Here is a 10,445-nt window from a genome sequence, read left to right on the forward strand (position 1 = left end):
TCATCCAACCATTTATGCATGTACGTGTGCATTCAATCAACAAACGTTCATTTGAAAGCAGGCAGAATGGTAGGCAATGGGCAATGCAGAGGTGAATAAAACAGCGGCTGGTGACAGGGACTCTTCTGTACAGTTATACAAGTTGTGCGCTGCATAAAGATGCCAGCAAGGGGAGGAGCATATAAGCTGAAATCCAGGCAAGGGTCATAGCAAGTAGGCCAGATGTGCCAGGAGAGAGTGGCTTTATCAGTGATTCAAAAGGGCAATAAGAAAAAGTTTGAAGATTTCCATACTTTACCATAATAATAACTCAATTTAAAAATTTCTAGTTTAACAATCAGCTTAATGCAGAATAATAATGTAATGCCTTTATTGTAATATAAAGGGAAATAAGAAGAAAAATAATTTATGAAAAGTAGTTTGCCATAAAAATTATCGGCCACTATGATTCCAGAGGGGTAATTGCAGGCTTACACTTAGAAAAAGCACTTCAAGGGGCGCCCGTGGGGCTCAGACGATTAAGCGTCCGACTTTGGCTTAGGTCATGATCTCACAGCTCATGAATCCAAAGCCCCATATCAGGCTCTGTGCTGACAGCTCAGAGCCTGGAGCCTGCTTCATATTCAGTGTCTCCCTCTCGCTCTACCCCTCCCCTGCTCACACTCTGTCTCTATCTCTCTCTCCCTCTCTCTCAAAAATAAATAAAAATTTTAAAAAAAGAGAAAAAAAAGAAAAATCATCTCCACAATTGTGATAGTACAAGTATGGACTGATTCAAGTGTGTTGAACTGGTGACTTGAATACATGCAGAGCTGCCATTGGTGACTTGATTTTCCAAAATCGTAAGTGTAGCAGATTCTATTTTCCAAAAATGGTTCATTTCTGGTCCCCACATGCTCTTCCAGAGCCTTGACGTTACCCTATCAAGTGATAGAATTTATTACATTTCACTTGAAACTGGGCAAGCCTCTGTGACGTCCCAACAAAGGGACGTTCCCTGATTTATGACAGTGGTCATAAAAAGTGGTATGATGGCAGTCAGCTTTTGGAATGGTGCAGAAGGGACCTCTGAAAATCCACTTTTCCATAAAAGCAGCAAGACACTGGGGAAAAAAATTGTCAAAATCAACTTTGTCACAGTTTGGAAATTAAACAAAACCTTGCAACAATCCCAAGAGCACTTACTCAAGAAAAACAGCTGCATCTTGGTAATAACAGTGAGTTTTACGGCATTTTAACTTGCGCTGGGCCCATCCCTTCTTTACAGCCCCGAGGTAGTCTTGAAAAAGCTTTGTAACTGGATGTGTTTTGTTTTGTTGGGTTGTTTTTTTTTTTTTTTGTAACTTTTAATGGTGGAAGCTGGCAGCCTCATAACAAGTGGAGGGGGCAGAATAGGTTTGGAGACTCCCTAAAAGCCCCATTCCCAGAGAACTGGCTTTGACTTGTCTGGCAGCTCCCTGGAATTCGGAGCCCTCCAATTCAGAGCTCACTCCATGTGAACAGCCTTTTTTTCTGGAGCATTTGTCAAAAATTATCAGCAATGGTGGTTTACTATCACAGCTGCCTGAGGTGGTGATAAAAGTGGAGGCAAACAAGAGGCTGACAAAAAACTAAAAGGAAAAGCTGTGGAATGAGGTGTCCATAGGGAGATTTAAAGAGCCCTGACATCTTCACAGGAATTTAGAAAGCCAAAAGCATGTGCAGGACTGTGTGCATATCAACAAGATGTCTGAGAAGGCCCTAATCGCTCACTGTGGCTGAGCTTGAGGCTCTTTGCAAGCAGGTAATGAAGGCTAACTCAGAGTTGTAAACTCCTGGAGCCTTGATGGAGAGCTCAAACCTGCAAACAGAACCCCTCAGCAAAGGCGGGGAGATACATTGGTTTAGAGAATTTAAAGAGATATCTACCACCCGACTGCTAAGCGAAGAATTCAGGGGCCGCACGTGACAAAAAATACAGACTTTGCAAAACTAGTTTCAGAAAAATCACTCAACAAACAAATAGCAAAACAGAAACTGCAACAAAACTAGATGCTCGGCAGGGGGAGCCTGATAGCTAGAGTTGCTGATTATATTCTTTAAAATGTCTAGGGTTTTTTTTTTTATAGTTTATTTATTTTTGAGACTGAGAGAGACAGAGCATGAGCAGGGAGGGGCAGAGAGAGAGGAAGACACAGAATCTGAAACAGGCTTCAGGCTCTGAGCTGTCAGCACAGAACCTGTTGCGGGGCTTGAACCCACAAACCGCGAGATCATGACGTGAGCCAAAGTCCGACGCTTAACTGACTGAGCCACCCAGGCACCCCTAAAATGTCTAGCTTTCAACAAAAAATTAAGAAACATGAAAGAAACAGAAAAGTGTGGCTCATACACAGAAAGAAAAGCAGTTCATAAAAACTGTCCCTGAGGAAGTCTAGACACTGGACTTACTAGACAAAGATTTTAAATCAACTATTATAAACATGTTCAAAAAAATAAAGGAAAGTATGTCTAACCAACTTATGAAAACAATGTCTCACCATATGGGCAATATCAACTTAAGATACAGAAATCATAGAGAACCAAATAGAAATTCTGAAGTTTAAAAGTGCAGTAACAAATAAAAAATCCACTAGGAGACACAACAGCAGATTTGAGGGCAGAAGAATTAGCAAACTTGAGGGTTGTGAATTGAGATAACCCAAACTGAGAAATAAAAAAAAAAAAATGAAGAAAAATGGACAGAGCCTCAGAGATTTGTGGGTTACCGTCAAATAAACTAACACGGGGCGCCTGGGTGGTTCAGTCAGTTAAGCAGCCAACTTCAGCTCAGGTCATGATCTCCAGTCTGTGAGTTCAAGTCCCATGTTCAGGTCTGTGCTGCCATCTCAGAACCTGGAACCTGCTTCAAATTCTGTGTCTCCCTCTCTCTCTGCACTTCCTCTACTCGTGCTCTGTCTCTCTCTCTCTCAAAAATATGTAAACATTAAAAAAAAATTGAAAACTAACATACACATACTGGAAACCTCAAATGAGAGATGAGAGGAAGGGGCGTAAAGAATATTTAAAGAAGTAATGACCAAAAATTTGTCAAATTTGATGGAAAATGTTAATCTTTAATCCAAGAACCTTACCAAACCCCAAGTGGGATAAACACAAAGTGGTCACCACCTAGACACATCATAATTGAACTACTGAAAGCTAAAGTCAAAGAAAGAATCTTGAAAGCAGCATGAGAGAACTGACTTATCACATACAAGGAATCCTCAGTAAGATTAATGGATGCTTCCTTATCAGAAACATGGAGACCAGGAGACAGTGGAGTGACATATTCAAAGTACTGGAGGAAAAAAGACTGTCAACAAATAATTCTATATTCGGCACAGCTATCGTTTAAAAAAGAAGGAGAAATTAAGACAATCAGAATTTTTTAAAAATGAATAAGAGAATTCATTGTTAGCAAACCTGCCTTAAGAGAGATGCTCGGGGACCCTGGCTGGTTCAGTCGGTGGAGCATGCAACTCTTGATCTTGGGGTGGTGGTTTGAGTTCCACATTGGGCATAGAGATTACTTATAAATAAAATCATTAAAAAAAAAAAAAAAAAAAGAGGGAGGAGTACCTAGGCGGCTAAGTCAGTTAAGCATCCAACTCTCAGTGTTGGCTCAGGTCGTGACCTCATGGGTTGGGGGTTCAAGCCCCGAGCCTGCTTGGGATTCTCTCTGGCCCTTTCTCTCTGGCTCTCCCCTGCTCATGCTCTCTCTCTCTCCCAAAATAAATAAATAAACTTTTTTTAAAAAGAGGGAAAGAGAGAGATGCTCAAAAAGACTCTTCAAGTTGAAATGAAAGGACACTAGACAGTAACTCCAATCCTCACTGAGGAGCCTAAGTAACATCATTTTGAGATTAAGGCCTCCATTAAGAGCAACCTTGGGCTGCACGTAGCCCAGTTCCAGGAAAAGCCTCAGATTGCTCAAGGCTGAAGCCACCCTCCGACCACCCTCAGATCAGCCAATCAAAAGAAGTTAAAAACATTCCTGTGGTCTGAGTCAGGGGCTGAGGATTATAGATAGTTACTTTGTACAAACTAGCTAATCACTCATCACTTGCCTAAAACCCCACGTGGGCCCTTTGAACTCACCTCATAATTGGTCGTTTTCAAAGGATTCTCAAAGGTCATGATTGGGTCCCGCCAAAAGTAACGAACACCTCACAGATACTGAGGTCAAAACTGTTACCATGGGTGCTGTACAATTATGAGTGGTGCTTACGTGATGATGCTATACGTACAACGTACAACGTGAGCACTGTAACACCCCCGTCCCTTACCCCATAAAAACACTGCTCGCTATTGTTCCAGGCTTCACCTTGCTGCCACTGCACCAGTTGACAGGTGAGCCCCTGCTCCAGCTTGTAATAAAGACCCATATGTACTTGCATTGGTGTCGGCTCCTTGGAGGTCTCAGGGGACTCGTGATTTGGGTATAACACACAAAGATACAAACAACTCCGGTAAAGGTACCTGTATACCTTTGTGTTCTCTGATTAAATGGGATGAAATTAGAAATTAATAAAAGAAAGAAATTTGGAACATTCAAAAATACATAATTAAACATACTCCTAAATAACCAACAGATCGAAGAAGGAATCAAAAGTTAAAAAACACTTTGAGGGGCGCCTGGGTGGCTTAGTCGGTTAAGCATCCGACTTTCGCTTAGGTCACGATCTCGCGGTTCGTGGGTTCGAGCCCCATGTCAGGCTCTGTGCTGACAGCCAGTTCAGGGCCTGGAGCCTGTTTCAGAGTCTGTGTCTCCCTCTCTCTCTGACCCTCCCCTGCTCACGCTCTCTCTCTCTCTCTCTCTCTCCTAGAAATAAATAAAAATATTAAAAAACAAAACAAAACACTTTGAGATGAATGAAAACAAAGATGCAACTTAACAAAACTTATGGGATGAAGCTGAAGCAGTGCTTAGAGGGAAATCTGTAAGTGCCTATATTGAAAAAGAGAAAGGGCTAAAACCAATAACCTAAACTTCTACCTTAAGAAATGCAAAAAACAAAACAAAACAAAACCCAGAGCAAATTACACCGAAAGGAAGAAGAAAGGAAACAATAAAGATTAGAAAATTAGAGCAGAAATAAGTGAAATAAAGAACAAACAATAAAGAAAATTAATGAAACTAACCCCCAAAATTTTGAGAATGTAAAAAAGAAAAAAAACCCTTAAAATTATATTTTAAATAATCATTTTTTATAATTTTTAAAAGTTTTTTAATGTTTACTTATTTTTGAGAAAGAGAGAGAGAGAGCTGGGGAGGGGCAGAGAGAGAGGGAGACACAGAATCTGAAGCAGGCTCCAGGGTCTGAGCTGTTAGCACAGAGCCTGACGTGGGCCTCAAACCCATGAACTGTGAGATTATGACCTGAGCCGGAATCGGACGCTTAACTGACTGAGCCACCCAGGTGCCCCTTAAATAGTTATTTTTGATTGACAAATTTGTTTTACCACATCAGTACATATAAAAAACAATGGCATTTAAAAGTTTTAAAAATTTCTTTGTTTCTTTCTCTCTTTCTCCTTTTTCTTTTCTTTTCTTCTCTCTATTCTTCTCTGTTCCTGGTAATTATTTTGCTCTGAAGTCTTCCTTATCCAATATTAATATAGGTACTCTGCTTTCTTTAAAAAAAAAAAAAGACAACTTTATTGAGTTGTGATTTATATACCATAAAATTCACCTATCATCACTGTTGAATTTCAGGTCATTGTCATCACCCCAAAATGAAACCTCATACTCATTAGCACTCTCCATTTCCCCTTTCCTCTCTAGTCCCTGGAGAACAATACCCTTCTTTTGGTTTCAGTAGATTTACCTGTTCTGGACATTTCATAAAAAAGGAATCATCCAATATATGAGTTTATGACTGGCTTCTTTATTCACTATAATCTTTTTAATTTAACTTCTAGTATAGTTAACATACAGTGTCATGTTAGTCTCAGGTGTACAATATAATGATTCAACAATCCTATACATTAGTCCATGCTCATCATAAATATACTCTTAATCCCCATCCCCTATTTTACCCATCCCCCCACCTACATCCCCTCTAGTAACCATCTGTTTGTTCTCTATAGTTAAGAGTTTGATTTTGGGGCGCCTGGGTGGCTTAGTCGGTTAAGCGTCCGACTTTCACTTGGGTCATGATCTCACGGTTCGTGGGTTCGAGCCCCGCGTCAGTCTCTGTGCTGACTGCCAGCTCAGAGCCTGGAGCCTGTTTCAGTCTGTGACTCCCTCTCTCTCTGACCCTTCCCCCCTCCCCCGCTCACGCTGTCTCTCTCTTTCTCTCCTAAAAATAAATAAAACATTAAAAAAAAAGTTTGATTTTTGGTTTCTCTTTTTTCCTTTGTTTGTTTCTGAAATTCCACATATGAGTGAAATCATATAATAACTTGTCTTTCTCCAACTGACTTGTTTCATTTAATTTTATATCTCTAGATCCACCCATGTTGGTGCAGATGGCAAGATTTCATTCTTTTTATGACAGTATTATACTGTCATATGTATATGCTTTTGTTTATCTATCAATGGATACTTGGGCTGCTTCCATTATTTGGCTATTGTAAATAATACTATAGTAAGCATAGGGGTGCGTATACTATAATACTATAGTAAGACTATAGTCTTTTTGAATTTAGTGTTTTTGTATTCTTTGGGTAAATATTCACTAGTGGAATTACTGTCATATGGTCATCCTCTTTTCAATTTTTTGAAGAATCCCCATACTGTTTTCCACAATCACTGCATCAGTTGGAATTCCCACCAGCAGTGTATGAAGATTCCTTTTGCTCCACATCCTTGCCAACACTTGTTATTTCTTGTAGATTTTAGCCATTCTGACAGGTAAGAGGTGATATCTTATTGTGGTTTTGATTTGCATTTCCCTGACAGTGAGTGATGTTGAACATCTTTTCATGTGTCTATTGGTCATCTAGATGCCTTCTTTGGAGAAATGTCTGTGCATACCTTGTGCCTGTTTTTAATTGGGTTATTTGTTCTTTTGGTGTTGAGTTGTGTAAGTTCTTTATATATTTTGGATACTAACTCTTTATTAGATATGTCATTTGCAAACATCTTTTCCCATTCAGTAGGCTGTCTTTAGTTTTGTTGATTGTTTCCTTTGTTATGCAGAAGAATTTTATTTTGATATAGTCCCAATAGTTTATTTTTGCTTTTGTTTCTCTTGTCTCAGGAGATAGATCTAGAAATATTGCTAGGGCTAATGGCAGAGAAATTGCTGTCTGTTCTCTCTTCCAGGGTTTTTATGGTTTCAGATCTCACATTAGGTCTTTAATCCATTTTATTTTTGTGTACGGTATAAGAAAGTGGCCCAATTTCATTCTTTTGCATGCAGCTGTCCAGTTTTCCCAGCACCATTTGTTGAAGAGACTGTCTTTTTCCGATTGCATATTCTTGCCTTCTTTCTCAAAGACTAATTGATCATATAATCATGGGTTTATTTCTGGGCTCTCTTCTGTTCCATTGATCTATTTTTCTGTTTTTGTGCCAGTACCATACTGTTTTGATTACTGCAGCATTGAAATGTAACTTGAAGTCTGCAAATGTGATACCTCCAGTTTTGTTTTGTTTTTTTCAAGATTGCTTTGGCTATTTGGGGTCTATTGTAGTTCCATACAAATTTTAGGATTGCTGCTGGTATTTTGATAGGGATTGCATTAATGTGTAGATTGCTTTGGGTAGTATAGACATTTTAACAATATTTATTCTTCGAATCCATGAGCATGGAATATCTTTCCATTTGTTTGTTTTGTCTTTAATTTCTTTCATCAAGATTTTATAGTTTTCAAAATACAGGTCTTTCACTTCTTTGGTTAAGTTCATTCCTAGATATTTTATTATTTTGGGTTCAATTGTAAATGGGATTATTTTCTTAATTTCTCTTTCTGCTGCTTCATTATTAGTGTATAGAAATGCAATAGATTTCTTTTTTTCTTTCTTTCTTTTTTTTTTTTTTTTTACAAATAGTTTATTGTCAAGTTGGTTTCCATATAACACCCAGAAAAATATGGAACGCTTCACGAATATGCATGTCATCCTTGCGCAGGGGCCATGCTAATCTTCTCTGTATCGTTCCAATTTTAGTATATGTGTTGCCGAAGCGAGCACAGAAATGCAATAGATTTCTGTATGTTGATGTTGCATTCTGAGACCTTATGTAATTATCAGTTTTGTAGGTTTTGGGTGGAGACTTTAGGGTTTTCTATATACAGTATTTGTCATCTGCAAATAGTGCAAATTTGATTTCTTCCATATCAATTTGGATGCCTTTCCTCTCTCTCTCTCTCTCTCTCCTTTCTTTTTCTGACTGCTGTAATTAGGACTTCTAATACTATGTTGAATAAAATTGATGAGAGTAGACATCCTTGCCTTGTTCCTGATCTTAGGGGAAAAGCTCTCAGATTTTCACCATTGAGTATGATGGTAGCTGGGTTTTTCATAGCTGTCCTTTATTACATTGAGGTATGTTCCCTCTAAACCTACTTTGTTGAGAGTTTTTATAATGAATGGATATTGTACTTTGTCAGATGTTTTTTCTACATCTATTAAAGTGATCATATGGGTTTTATTTATTTATTTATTTATTTATTTATTAATTAATGTTTATTTATTTTTCAGAGAGACAGAGCATGAGCAGGGGAGGGGCAGAGAGAAAGGGAGACACAGAACTCGAAGCAGGCTCCAAGCTCTGTGCTGTCAGAACAGAACACAGACATGGGGCTCGAGTTCATGAACTCACAAACCGTGAGATTATGACCTGAGCCAAAGTGAGACACTCAACTGACTGAGCCATCCAGGTGCTTCGATCATATGGCTTTTAATCCTTTCTCTTGTTGATGTGATGTATCAAATTGTTTGATTTGTAAATATTGAAATCCTTGCATCCCAGGAATAAATACCACTTGATCATGGTGAATGACTTTTTAAAATATATTGTTGGATTTGTTGTGCTAATAGTTCATTGAGGAGCTATGCATCTATATTCATCAGAGATATTGGCCTATACTTTTTTTGTAGTATCTTTATCTGGTTTTGGTATCTGGGTAATGCTGGCCTCATACAATGAATGGAAGCTTTCCTTCCTCTTCAATTTTTTTGGGAATAGTTTGATGAGAATAGCTATTAACTTTTCTTTAAATGCTTAGTAGAACTCACCTATGAATCTGTCTGATCTTGCACTTTTGTTTGTTGAGAGAGTTTTGATTACGGATTCAATTTCATTGCTGGTTGTTGGTCCATTCAAATTTTCTAGTTTGTCCAATTTGTAGGAATATAGTTTTTCATAATAGTTTCTTATTATTGTATTTCTGTGGTGTCAGTTGTTATTTCTCCTCTTTCATTTTTTGATTTTGATTTTGAGTTCTCTCTCTCTCTCTCTCTCTCTCTCTTTCTCTCTCTCATGAGTCTGGCTAAAAGTTTATGAATTTTGTGGATCTTTTCAAAGAATAAGCTTCTGATTTCACTGATTTGTTCAATTGTTTTTTTTAGTTCTAGTTTGTTTATTTCTGCTCTAACCTTTCTTATTTCCTTCCTCCTACTGGTTTTGAGTTTTGTCTCTTCTTTTTCTAGCTCCTGTAGGTGTAGGTGTAGGTTTATTGGAGATTTTTCTTGCTTTTTGATGTAGGCCTGTCTTGCTATAAACTTTCCTTTTTAGAACAGTTTTTGCTACATCCCAAAGGTTTTGAACCATTGTGTTTTCATTTTCACTTGTCTTCATGTTATTTTAAGTTTCTTCTTTGATTTGTTGGTCGACCCATTCATTGTTTAGTAGTATATTATTTAATCTTCATGTATTTGTGTTCATATAGTGTGTGTGTGTGTGTGTGTGTGTGTGTGTGTGTGTGGTTGATTTCTAGTTTCATAGCATCATGGTCAGAGAAGACACATGGTATGACTTCAGTCTTTTTGAATTTGTTGAGACTTGTTTTGTAGCCTAATATGTGATCTATTCTGGAGAATATTCCACGTGGACTTGAAAAGAATATGTATTCTGATTCAGCATAATCTTTTCAAGGTTCATCCATGTTGTAGCACTAATAAGAGTTTATTTCTTTTTATGGCCTTCTCCTTTTTATACACTTCATTTTATGGATATACACATTTTGTTTATCCACTCATCATTTGATGAACATTCAGGGTGTCTCTCCTTTTAGGTGTTATGAATACTATGAATAATGAATAATGGTAGTTTGAACATCTGTATACAAGGTTTTGTGTGGACATGTTTCCACTCTCACTGGATACATACCTAGGAGTGGAATTGCTGAGTTATATGGTAGCACTATGTTTACCTTTTTTGAGGAATTTCCAAACTATTTTTACAATGTGAATGTACCATTTTATAATCCCACCAACAATGTGTGAGGGGTCCAATTCCTCCATATTCTCACCA

The 10,445-nt window shown here is 38.0% G+C and overlaps 1 non-coding gene across 1 annotated transcript; it reads right to left on the reverse strand.

The window, feature by feature from the left end:
• Positions 1-8,054: 8,054 nt before the first annotated feature.
• Positions 8,055-8,161, reverse strand: LOC120223197. The gene has a single exon (XR_005526228.1). It is a non-coding gene; the product is annotated as a U6 spliceosomal RNA (small nuclear RNA).
• Positions 8,162-10,445: the final 2,284 nt, after the last annotated feature.

This window comes from Hyaena hyaena, unplaced genomic scaffold, assembly GCF_003009895.1.
Source record: "Hyaena hyaena isolate Hyena2069 unplaced genomic scaffold, ASM300989v1 scaffold_17, whole genome shotgun sequence".
In the NCBI taxonomy this organism is placed as follows: Eukaryota; Metazoa; Chordata; class Mammalia; order Carnivora; family Hyaenidae; genus Hyaena; species Hyaena hyaena.